At 41.3% G+C, this 13,255-nt stretch overlaps 1 long non-coding RNA gene across 3 annotated transcripts in view; it reads left to right on the top strand.

Moving 5' to 3' along the window:
- The window catches only part of LOC115645974, a 58,499-nt gene extending 48,626 nt beyond the window's left edge, over positions 1–9,873 (top strand). For 2 of the 3 annotated variants that reach the window (XR_003998888.1, XR_003998886.1), the window contains 2 exons: positions 5,639–5,706; positions 9,545–9,873. This is a non-coding gene — a long non-coding RNA (uncharacterized LOC115645974). Of the gene's footprint in view, positions 1–5,638; positions 5,711–9,544 lie in introns of all 3 variants that reach the window. The other variant, XR_003998887.1, reaches the window with a different exon arrangement.
- Positions 9,874–13,255: the final 3,382 nt, after the last annotated feature.

Raw genomic sequence — 13,255 nt, 5'->3', positions numbered from 1 at the left:
GATGGGGATTAGTAGGAGAATTGAAAGGTGGATAAGGAACTGGTTAAACAGGAGACTACTACGGGTCATACTGAAAGGTCAACTGTCAGGCTCGAGGAAAGTCACTGGTGGAGGTCTTCAGGGATTGGTTTGGGCACTAATTTTATTTAACATTTTCATTAATGACCCTGGCATAAAAAAATAAGGTTCATAAAATTTGAAGATCATACAAAGTTAGGAATTATTGCCAATACAGAGGAGGACCGGAATATCATACAAGAAGATCTCAATCACTTTGTAAACTGAAGTAATGAAAATGTGATGAACTGTAATAGTGCAAAGTGAAAGATTATGCATTTAAGGACTAACAACAATAGTTTTAGCTATAAACTGTGGATTTATCAGTTGGAAGCAAGAGAGGAGGAGAAAGTCCTGGGTGTATCGGTTGATCACAAAATGATTATGAATTACCAATCTAATGAGGCTCTGAAAAAGATTTGTGTAATACTAGGAAGTATCAGGCGAAGTATTTCCAGTAGAGATAGGGAAGTGTAGAACAATTATACAAGTCACTAGTGAGACCTCATCTGGAATAGAGTGTGCAGTTCTGGTCTCCCATGTTTAAGAAAGATTAATTCAAATTGGAACAGGTGCAGAAAAGGGCTTCTAGGACGATCAGAGGAATGGAAGGTCTACCTTATGAGAGGAGACTCAAAGAGCTTGACTTCTTTAACCTAACCAAAGGAAGGCTGAGGGGAAATATGGTTGCTCTCTAAAAATAAATCAGAGGGACAAATACCAGGGAAGGAGAAGAGTTATTAAAGTTAAGTGCCAAAGCTGACACAAGAACAAATGGCTATGAGCTGGCCATCAACAAGTTTTGGCTTGAAATTAAATGAAGGTTTCTAACCATCAGAGGAGTGACGTTCTGCAACAGCCTTCTAAGGGGAGCAGTGAGGGCAAAAAACCTAATTAGCTTCAAGACGTAATACATTTATGGAGGGGATTATATGATGATACTGCCTTCAATGGCATGTGGCCCATCTGTGACTGCTAGTAGCAAATATCCCCAACAGCCGGAGATGGGACACTAGTTGGGGAGGACTCAGAGTTATTTCAGTGATTTTCCCCTCAGGTATCTGGGTCTTGCAGACATACTCAGGGTCCAACTGATAGCCATATTTGGAGTTGGAAAGGAATTTCCCCCCAGGTCAGAATGGCAGAGTCCCTAGTTTGGGGGGGGGGGTTTGGGGGGAAGGAGAGTGTTGGCATTCCTTGCAAGTTTAAACTAGAATAATTGGTGGATTCTCTGTAACTTGAAGTCTTTAAATTGTGATTTGAGAACTTCAGTAACTTATCCAGAGAATAGGAGTCTATTACAGGTGTTGGTGGGTGTGTTTTGTGGCCTGCAATGTGCAGGAGTTAAGACTAGATGATCATGATGGTCCCTTCTAGCCACTATAAGCCGTAATTTCCCTGAGGCAACATGTTCTGGTTCCAAGCAGGGGTAAGATGTACAGGTTTAAGTTACAGTATTGCCTGTCTAATCTAGGGATTTGCACTGCTGCAAGTACACACATGGCTGAAATCCCGAGGGTTGACTATGGCTACAAATTTCAAAAGCACCTAAGGGCTAGATTTTTAGAAGAGGGTAGGCACCTAAACAGCCAGCTAGGTGCCTAAGTTTCCACCAGTCAGCATTTTCAAAGTAGCGTAAGCACTGTTGCCACCCTACAACTAAAGAGTGGATTGGAGCCCTAGCTCAAGGCAAAATTCTAGAGGCCTTCAAGCGTTTGAATTAGATGGATGATGCTTATGTTGCCAGCAGGAATTAGTCTTGTAGATGTATTCTGAGCACACTGAAGACCCTATACCTGCAGCAAGAAGAATGGATACAGGATACTCATAGGTTGAGGGGCAGCACAACACCTTCAAAAATGGCTGCCTAGGGCACACAGGAACATGTGGCATGAAATTGAGAGAATGTATTGATCATGAGCAGGAGACAGAGAGAGAGTTGTGGCTCATAGAACTTGGGTTACTTAAGCAATTGACTTGGTTTAGGTGCCTACCTGCAGGAAAGGGTTTGCAGCTTAGGATACTGAGTAGAGGAAAGTGCCCATTTCTGGCCCATCAGTGAGATGCGCCAGGCCAACTACTTAGGCACCTAAGTCCCTCTCCTCACCCTAGTATTTCACTCTTGACTAGCTTAGGGAGCTCCCTGCTCAGCTGTCTGGCTTCTGAATTTTTTGTCTTGTCTACCCCCATGCACTCTATAGGGAGCCTTAATGGGGAATCACCTAACTCAGCGCTGGAAAATCCACTAGGCAGCTGACACCAAGGGTTTAGATATTACTCCACTCAGCCAGGCAAAGCCTAAATCCCTTTAACTAGGGCACTTAGGGACAGATTTACAAATTTATTTAGGAGCCTAAAGATACAGATAGGTACCCAGTGGGATTTTTCAAAAACATATAGGCACCTAGCATCCAAAGGGAAGTTTTGAAAGTTCCAATAGGTGCCAATCTGCATCTTTATGTTCAGAAATATCTTTGAAAATCTGTTCCTCAGTCACTTTTGAAAATGGAATTCAGGCTCCTAAGTTATATAGGCACTTTTACATAATGTACCTGTTCTCTTTCTATGCCTTAAAACCAGCAATGCTAGATGTCTAAGTCTAGGCAGGCAATCCAATTGATTACCTCAGATGATACTGAGTGGATGGTAGAGATACAACCAGGATATGATCATTTGGGACACTGTCTGATGAAGTGTTCCATAGTTTGAAGCATGTTTCTGCAGTCACAAATAGATTGTGTCTCAGTTTTCATTTATGGAGGTGGTAGGTACATCTGCCATGTGATGAGTGGATGTGCTACTAAGTGGACTACATTTTCCATGGGAGTGAAAAGCCACTGGGTCCTTGATGAGGTGTTTGTTTGGGATGTTGGCATCCTGCCACCTTCCTTGCCATTGATCTTTGGGGGGGAAAACCCATGTCTTCAAGTTTTTGCACTGCATGCCAGAAAGATTTGCTGGATTTGAGTCAGAAGCTCAGTATGTTATTTAGGTCTTCATATACATTGCAAGATCCTTGTTCCCTTGAATACAACGGGATTCCTGAAGGATTCGCATGTCACAACCAATTTGAGTGGGCTTCAGTATGGGATGCTCTGGTTGTGGCATTGATTTTATAGTGTCTGTAATGATCTGCATGGAGATGTTGAGAACTGACAAATAATGTGTGGGAGCTATGTATCTAGACAGGTAAGCAGTATTTTGCAGTAGAGTAGAAAAGAGACAATGAAAATGTCCAGAGAGTTTTTGCATTGGTTCCACAGGTCATTCCTGACAATTTCTGAATGAGATTTACATGCATCTTTATTTTGTCTTGTTATTTATTTGGGGAGCTGGTGGTGTATGAGGCTTCAGTCTCAATATTTTGAGGAAAGCTCAGGTCTTATCTGCTGGACACAGAAGTACACATGAAGTTCTGCCCTAGCTTTCATGTTGTTTAGATAAAATGCTGAGAACACAATCTTAGTGAGGTTTGGTTTTAGCTCCCAATATAAGTTATATTCTTCTGTGGTTTTAAAGTCCTTGGTTAGGATTTGTTCTATGGTAAATAGATGCCATACCTGTATAGCCAGTGTAGTGTTATCAGCATAAACACATTTCTATAATGATGTATGAGGAAAGTCACTGGTGCAGATCAGGATTGGTGTTAGGACTGATCCCTTTGGAGGCCACTGTTGAGAGTGCATGGCCTGCTGACCTGGTTACTAAGGAAAACACAAAACCTACTGTGGTCCCTGTCTTGTTCACTGGCCCAGTATGAATTTGTTTCAGCTAGGGGAAGCCTGACTTGGGGCATTTTACACAACTTTGGGAAACTTTATGCCTGAGGCTCTTCTGTGTGCTCTGCTTGTGAGTCATTGTGTATTCACCTTACACCAGACCCACTCAGACAAACCACCAGGAACAAGGTTTTATTCTGTAAAGAATCACATATCAAGATTACAGTCCATCAGTCTCCTCTCTGCTTGCCTGCTACATGCTCCCAGCTTGAGTCAATACTGAAACTTCCAGCTGGGAGGGGCAGATGGTACTTCCTGGCAGGAACCAGGAAATTCTCCCAACATGCTGCAGTTTGTAGTCCACCGCTTGTAGTTCCCATGGCTACTGCTACTGAAGCACACTGGATCTAGGTCTACACTATGACTGATCAGAACTTCTCAGAGGAATTTTATGATTCCGTTGCATGGGATAATTTTGGTGGCTTTCAGGGGAAGGGCAATTCTCTGTACAGTGTCATAGAAAGCAGATACATCTAAAAAAGTTGTCCTGGTGATATGTGTGTTGGTAAAGCTAATATTTGATCAGTGCAGTTGTAGCCTGGTCAGAAACTCCTTTGTTCATTCAGTAACATTGTCTGTACAAGCAGCATGATCCTTGCTGGTAATATTTGCCCCATTAACTTGTATGATTTGCAGAATAGTAATATGGGAGAGTATGGCGAGGGATTATTGGTTGAGTTCCTAGGCTTGGCAATGGAAATAACCATAGCCTCACACCAAATCCTTGGAATGAACTCTGAGGAATGGATATCGGAGAACAGTGCTGCCAGCAATTTCCATCCCTTGAGCCTGATGTCTTTAGAAAATTTTTGAAAGACACCATCAGGTCCTGCAGGTTTCACAGCTTTCATGGGTGCGAGGACCTTATCTACCTCCTCAGCAGTGAAGGGCAGAGGTTGAGGGGATGAGGTGGGTAGTGTGCTATTTGTTGGAGCTCTCTGGACACTTTGCTTGTACCCTGGTGCTTTTGAATTCATAAGAAGCATTCTTGTGACTCCATCAGCTGAGACTTCATGGTTTCAATGTTTCACTCAGTTTGCAGCCCCATGCAGACACAATAATTACTCACTCCAGATGCAAAGCTTGGTTAAGTCCAAAGCATCAGCCATCTTCATTCATCTTTGATGGAGGACTAATTCAGTAAGTCTAGTATGGATGTTGCTGAGTTTGTTTCATAAGACATTTGATACTCCTTTTAACAGTCTTTCTGTCTCTGGTTTTCAGCATCCTGAAAGACTGTATCCTTTTCAATAGGTGCAGGAGATGTTTTTTCTTGCAGCATTTCAGATGAGCCAGGTGAAACAATCAACATTTTTGGGCTTTGGTGGAATTGCATCAATGATGGCCTCCATTTTCACAGTGAATCCTGGCCAGTTTGCTTTTTGAAAGTTCTATTACAGTTTGGATGATGACATGATTACTAGAGTTCAATTCCAGTCCACAGTGACTGGGCAAAAAGTTGCCAAGAATGGTTCTGGAGGTGTTCTGAAGGATTCTGGACTGGTCTTTGCTGAGAAAACAGAGATCTGGGTTGTAGTCTCTATTCCAGCAGGCAGAATGGAAAGGGCCTCTGTCTTTTGCAGCAAAAGAAAGGTTTGTGTCTTCCTTTGATGACCATTCTGCCAGTGCCTCTCCTGCAGCATTGTTATTATTATAGCCACACAACATGTGATGGCTACTGAAATCACTGGATTATATATATAGGCAGATGATATATTGTGGGTAATAGGCGGGGGGGGGTGAGGGGGAAAGGTCAGTCTGTATTCACTGGTTTATACAAGTTAACTACTGTTATCTTGCAGATTCTTATTGTCAGAGTGATCAGCCCAAAGAATGTTCTGGAGCGATGAGGAAACTGAGGCAAAGAAATGTGGGTAGGGTTTATTATTTTGTATGGAATTGTGTCTGTCTCATTCTATTAAAGAGCAATAATGTGTTATACTTTATGTGTTATAAAACTACCACATACCACTAGAGAGAGTTAAACTGTAATCCCAAAAGCTCAAACTTTTGGTGGGATTCTTAGAAAGGTTGTTTTTAAACTATTGGAATATCTTGGGGAGGTGAGTGCTGGGGTATCCAAGGCTGGTGGGCTGAAGGGCTCCATTTCTGTAAAGGAGTAACAGACTTTGGATCGGTACCCAGGAAATGTGCCGGGGAGTCCAAGGGACCTTAAAACTCCTGGGAATCCAGAGGCTGGTATTCCCCTTGCATCAATCTGGTGGGCTGCCAGCAGGAGGAGACCAACCAGATCGCTGACATTTTCATGTAAATAATTAGAGTCTTTGAGGAGTGTTCAAATGCCTGACTGGTTGACTGGTCAGACATTTAATGTTGTATCAAGAGCCAAAATTTGGGTCTGGGGCCGTTGCCTATGTGCTTACTCTTATTAAACTCTATGTACATCTTTGCATGCACAAAGAACATGGTATGCTTTATTACAATCATGTAAACAAGGATGTTGACAGAAAATAGGAATATATGTGGAGGGAAATTTGTTAAAGATAGGTAACCATGTTTCCCAATCACATTTTCCAGAAGAAATAGTGTAAAATAGCTGCACACAGTATAATCTATACTAGCAGTCCAATATCTTAAAATGTATGCTCTGCCAGATTGGTCAAATGTACTCTACATGTGCTCTCAACAAATTGCTCAATTAGATTCTGAAGAACATTGACACAGACAAGATATTAATATCAACTTCAGCATTAATTATAGCCTGCAAAAGGTCACAGAGAAAGTTTTGAAGCAGTTTGACAAGTTTACTCTACAAGTGAAAGGTTAACAGAATTATTTAAAAAATGAGCCAACTGAATTTAAAACTGCTGAATGTACGCATAAGAGCATTAGAAAATATTTCCACCAAAACAATATTTTAAGTTACCCTTCCTTCAACAACTTTGGTGAAGCTCTCTACGGGCCATGGAGTGACTGGTCCACATGCAAACTTCAGCATATCTTTTACTGGAGACATTAGTAGCCTCTAAGTTCTCCACACCATCGATAGGCCAAGGAACTTTGCTGCAGTAGATCATAAGCTTGATTTCTGCAAGAGTTTAGTGTTTTTTTCTATATAATATTAATATGCATCTCTAAATTTTAAATTAAGTTATCTAGCTTTCTAACAAAACCTATGAAATAGATCCCTAAAACCAGTTGCTAAGATATCAGCAAAGCTGACCCCCCCAACACAAAACACTTCATTCAATGAAAACTCTTCTGCCCCAATAAAGATGAATCTTCATTAAGTTCTGAAGACCTCCTCACCTCACAGCCTTGGCAGAAAATACAGAATTTGCAGTGTGCTCTGAAGGTCAATATCCCACATTATTTTGGACAATGGGTGGGAGTTGATTCCATAGTCCAGGGTCCCTCATTTGATCTACCTCCCTCTCTTCTAAAAGGAGAGGACTCCAGTTCACCCAGCTGAACTGATTTTGAAGCATGTATTACATGGGAAGAGAAGTGGTTTGTTAAGTATGTTACTCCCAGGCAATATAGATCTTAAAACATCTTAAATTCCACCCTCAAACCAATAGACAGCCAAAGAACACCGGTGTCATGTGTTTCTGGTGAGATAAAAAATTTAACAAGCAGGCTACTGCCTTCTGGGCCAGCTTCAGTTTTGGGGTTGGCTTATTATGTAGCCCCATATTGAGTGCACTGCTGTCATCTTCTCTTAAGGGGACAAACTGCATGGATCCTACAGCAAGGTCAGCATCTGAAAAAAACAGAAAATGATAGTCATGCATAGATAGAAAAAAGCATCCTTGGACACTGCTGCTATGTGATCATTTAACAGCGTTTGGGGATCCAACATGCTCTCCAGCCTGTGAAGCTGAGTAACAAAGGCTGGGCATACACTCTCAGTAAGAGATGGAGTATCATCCTCCCTGTATCTTCTGGTTATCCTTAAACTACCAGCATTATCTCAGTATAATTGAGGTTAAGTTTCAGGTAGCTAGCCTTGCTCCTGCAAACACTGAGCCAGGTGTTCAGTGGCAACTGCCAGCAACTAGTAAGATTAAAATATAGAGGTAAGTGCCATCTGCTAACTATAAGTCCCGAAGCTCATCTCTCCTTGTTAACTCACCTAATGGTGCCATATAGACACTGAATGGGAGAGGAGAAAAACTGGAATTACAGAGTAAATTATACCTCCCTGTATCAGGTTTGAGCATTGCTCTCCTAAACCCAGTGTTGTGAGTTCAGTCCTTCAGGGGGCCATTTGGAAACTGGGGTAAAAATAAAACTATGTTGGGATTTGTCTTGCTTTGAGCAGGGAGTTGGACTAGATGATCTCCTGAGGTCCTTTCCAACCCTAATATTCTATGATTCTAACCTAAATTTCCTTACCTGCCAGGGAAATTTACCCAAAGGAGAGACAAGGTGGTGTTTTGGCTGCCATCCTCCTTTGGAACCACAAGGTGTCTTTACTTGTGTCTTGAACTTGTTAGAATGTGCTGGAGGCTGCCTGGGGAATGTATTAAATCACGGCATCCCTAGCTGCCTTAGTGAGATCCATTTCTCAGCCCACACTTATCAAATTTTGAATTGAAGTTTTGCATGGTTTCCCCTCATTGATTTAACATTTTGCTACAAATAAGACTCAGTCCTGCAGCCTTTATTCCTACTGAACTGCCATTCAAATTACCCTGAGTAACGTCTCCAGCATCCAAGTGCATAGTTTCCAGGAGTCCTCAGAGTTTGGACAAGAAAATAATAGTTGTGTCTGTCATAACCTAGTCCCAGATTTGGACCTTAGCGTCCAAAATATGGGGGTTAGCATGAAAACCTCCAAGCTTAGTTACCAGCTTGGACCTGGTAAAGCTGCCACCACCCAAAAAATTAGAGTGTTTTGGGGCACTCTGGTCCCCCCAAACCTTCCCTGGGGACCCCAAGACCCAATCCCTTGAGTCTCACAACAAAGGGAAATAAACCTTTTCCCTTCCCCCCTCCAGGTGTTCCTGGAGAGATACACAGAAACAAGCTCCGTGAATCTAAACAGAGGGATTCCACCCTTCCCGTTTCCAGCCTTGGAAAACAGAAGTACCGAGAGCTAATCTCTCTTCCCCCCTCACCCAGAGGGAATGCAAAGTCAGGCTAGTAAATCTAACACACACAGATTTCCCCCTGACTTCTTCCTCCCACCAATTCCCTGGTGAGCACAGACTCAGTTCCCTGGAGTTCCCCACTAAATAAAAACTCCAACAGGTCTTAAAAAGAAAGCTTTATGTAAAAAGAAAGAAAAATACATAAAAAATGGTCTCTCTGTATTAAGGTGACAAATACAGGGTCAATTGCTTAAAAGAAATATGAATAAACAGCCTTATTCAAAAAGAATACAATTCAAAGCACTCCAGCAACTATGCCCATGTAAATACAAAAGAAAAACAATAGAAATCTTACTGCCTTACTATATTTGTACTTACAACTTGGAAACAGAAGATTAGAAAGCAGGAAATAGAAAAATCCTTCCCATAGCCGAGAGGGACAGGCAGAAAAACCAAGAACAAAGGACTCACACACAAACTTCCCTCCACCCAGATCTGAAAAAGTCTGGTTTCCTGATTGGTCCCCTGGTCAGGTGTTTCAGGTACTTCTTTCCAGGTGTAAGAGACATTAACCCTTAGCTATCTGTTTATGACAGTGTCTTCTACCAAGTATTGGTTTATTTGATATTTTTGGCACTTTCCATTTTGCAGATTTTGGGAACCCAACAGTGCAAATTACATATGAAAATGAGAAGTGACCTTTCTGTCTACACTTCCAAAACATCTAGTGCTGGCTAAGTATTCCAATTATCAGCAGAATACTTTTATTTTGGCTTTTGCATTGTTTGTTAAAATATCTCAAACTCACCATTTTTTTTCTTTCTGAAATGCGTTAACGATAATTAAATCAACTACCATTTCTGAGGTAAAGGTCTGATATCTATCACAAAAATAGAAATTTAAGTTGCATCAAATTGGATGTCAAAAACAGACTCCAACGAGAGACTGCTGAGTTGGAATTAATTTGCAAGATGGACACCATTAAATTAGGCTTGAAAAAAGACTGGGAGTGGATGGGTTATTACACAAAGTAAAACTATTTACCCATGTTTATTCCCCACACACACACTGTTCCTCACAACTTCTTGTCAATTGCTTCAAATGGACTGTTTTGATTACCACTACAAAAAGTTTTTTTTCTCTCCTGCTGGTAATAGCTCACCTTAACTGATCACTCTCGTTAGAGTGTGTATGGTAACACCCATTTTTTTATGTTCTCTTTGTATATATATAGCTTCCTACTGTATTTTCCACTGCATGCATCCAGTGAAGTGGGCTGTAGCCCACGAAAGCTTATGCTCAAATAAATTTGTTAGTCTCTAAGGTGCCACAAGTACTCCTACTTGTACTACCTACACAAGTACTACCCAAACCATTAAAGTGCTTTGTTGCGTATGGCTGATTTTAGGTGTACAGTCCAGAATAAAAGAATAATATCTTGCTGACTTCAGATTTGCCAAAATCTTCTGTTTCACTTTTGTTGCCAGTAAATGTATGATCTCTTTTGAATGGCTTTTCAAGGTAGTGGGGTGTGTACATTTATTCAGTGGTGACTCTTCTTAGATGCTGCTGGAGTACAGCCTCAAACTCAGCCATCAGCTCCACAGTTTTAAGGAAGTTTCCATTATTTGGCACATACAGTTGATCTGAAGTGCCACTCAGTACTAGGTTTTGGGTAGCAAGCATTCTCACAATGGCAATGAGCCTTTTCAGAACATTTTGCCAGTAAGGAGATTCTGATACAATCTTCTCTTGATGCTGATCATCTGCGGTGGGCTTTAACCTTAGTCTCATCTCAAGTTCTTTCCGCCTATGGAATGCTCTCTGATGATTTGCTGTCTTCTCATGGCATGCCAGATTTCTAGCCAGATTTCTCCCATCCTTTGTTCCTGTAGAACCCATTGTGGCTGGAACATTAGACTGGAAGAGTCTGTAACAAAAACAGTATGCAGCATTCTGGGTTTTTGAGTATATGAGCCATGGCCTCTCCACTTTGTCACCATCAGGGATTTCACACCAGTAATGTGTCCGATGGAAACTTCTATTTTCATTGTTTTTGGGGAACATGAAGTTTTTCACTTGCTGTTGCCCATGCAGTACAAGGAAGTCCCTCAGGCTACTGCTGAAGTGAGTCGACAGTCCTGGATCATCTAGACTTAAGGAACTAAACTCAGCAGCAGCTGTTTCTTGTGCTTCCACCACATTCTTCTCTAATCTATACTTTTTTTCAGGAATGTGCATGGTTACATCCATTTGAGATGGAGAAATGTATGCTGCAGTAGCTGCCAGGTCACCTGCACTCTGACTAACTGGAAGATCAGGCATTTCCTCACCACTCACATCCGCACTGGGGCCGGAAGGCTCACCGTGAACATTTGTGTCTATGTATCTCAGGAGATCTTCTTCCTGCTTAGATAGAAAAGCTTCTTTGCTTTCTTTCTTTTTCTGAACGGTGTCTCAGAGGGGCATTTTCTTCTTTCGCTCATGACTGCTGTTCTGTGCCAGCTATAATGGCTCTCAACACTCAGTTGAAGGGGACAAATTAGCAGGCTGGTAGCAGGGCCTGAATGAGGGAAGATATCAGCACCTTTAGGGCCTAACTGGCTCCTACTACTTCAGTTGACTGCCTGTTCTCAAGTGGGTTCAGGGAAGTAGCAGGAAACTAGAAGCTCCCTGAGAAGCTGATGTTAATCAGTCCAGGCTCCTGAGGTGCTAGAAAGGTACATAAGAGGCTCCTCCTCCTCTCTCTCCCTGCAGGTCCTGCTGCTTTCTGTTATTCCCTCTCACCTTTCCTCCTGCTTGCCTGTTATGTCTCTTGGGCCCTCCTTCCTCCAGCACAGCACTCCACCATCTCTGTGCATCTAGAGCAGAGAGAATACAGCAGCAGACACAATTTTATACACTCTGTGTCCTAGTGGTGCCCCCCCACAGTCTGGCACCTGAGCTGGCTGCCTCAGTTCACCTCACGATAAGGCCAGCCGTGTATAGCAGTCTCGGATGATGACCCAGTACATGTTCATTTTAAGAACACTTTCACAGCAGATTTGACAAAATGCAAAGAAGGTACCAATGTGAGATTTCTAAAAATAGCTACAGCACTCCAAAAGTTTTAAGAATCTGAAGTGGCATCCAAAATCTGAGAGGGATGAGGTATGGAGCATGCTTTCAGAAGTATTAACAGAGCAACACTCAGATGCAAAAACTACAGAACCTGAACCATCAAAAAAGAAAATCAACCTTCTGCTTGTGGCATCTGACTCAGATGATGAAAATGAACATGCGTCAGTCTGTTCTGCTTTGGATCATTATCAAGCAGAACCCATCATCAGCATGGATGCTTGTCCTCTGGAATGATCTTCACAGCATGAAGGGACAGGTGAATCTTTAGCTCATAAATATATTGTGACGCCAGCTACAACAGTGCCATGTGAATGCCTATTCTTACTTTCAGGTGACATTGTAAACAAAAAGCAGGCAGCTTTGTCTCCTGCAAATTGTAACCAAACTTGTTTGTCTGGGCAATTGGCTGAAGTAGGATGGCGTGGATCTGTGGGTTCTAAAGTTTTACATTGTTTTATTTTTGAATGCAGTTATTTTTTGTACATGATAAAGAGATTGCGCTACGGTACTTTTATTAGGTGAATTGATAAACATTTTTTTTTTGGCAGTGCAAATATTTGTAATAAACATCAGTATAAAGTGAGCACTGTACACTTTATATGTGTTGAAACTGAAATCAATATATTTGAAAATGTAGAAAATATTCAAAAAATATTTAAATAAATGGTATTCTAATATTAACAACATGATTAATCACATGATTAATCACAATTAATTTTTTTAATCATTTGACAGCCCTAATTCAAGCCATTTTAAAGGGTTAACATAAGCACATGAGAGCTGAGGCTCTGCTAGTGCTAAAATGTGTGGGATATTAGGAAGGTCTTGAAGGAGATACAAACAGACATTAATAGGAGCTGTTCATATGAATAGGTCTGTTGCAGAAAATAGCTTATTTCATCTTGATTTTAGACAAAGGATATATCCAATGTATATTAGTTTAACATTACAGATTGATCAAAAATGTTTAGAATTAGAACTTGATGGGCCTGAGCCAGCATGCCATTATTCCACACATGAAACTCACATTGTAGGTAAAGATGATTGTAAATGCAAATTAAGAAATTTGAGTTTTAAATGACATCATTTTAATTTACAAAGGGGAAAAAAGCTCTTTATTTTGGACAAGTTGGCTAGAAACACTTGGTCTGGAGTTTGACTGATCACATGAGCCCAGAAAATAGGGTCCATACAACAATAGGGTCTATACTAGATCTCTGCCAGAATCTATGCTTTTACTTC

This window comes from Gopherus evgoodei, chromosome 1 (assembly GCF_007399415.2).
Source record: "Gopherus evgoodei ecotype Sinaloan lineage chromosome 1, rGopEvg1_v1.p, whole genome shotgun sequence".
In the NCBI taxonomy this organism is placed as follows: domain Eukaryota; kingdom Metazoa; phylum Chordata; order Testudines; family Testudinidae; genus Gopherus; species Gopherus evgoodei.
Note: the sequence above shows the minus strand (reverse complement) of the source record. Positions and strands in the feature narration are given on the sequence as shown.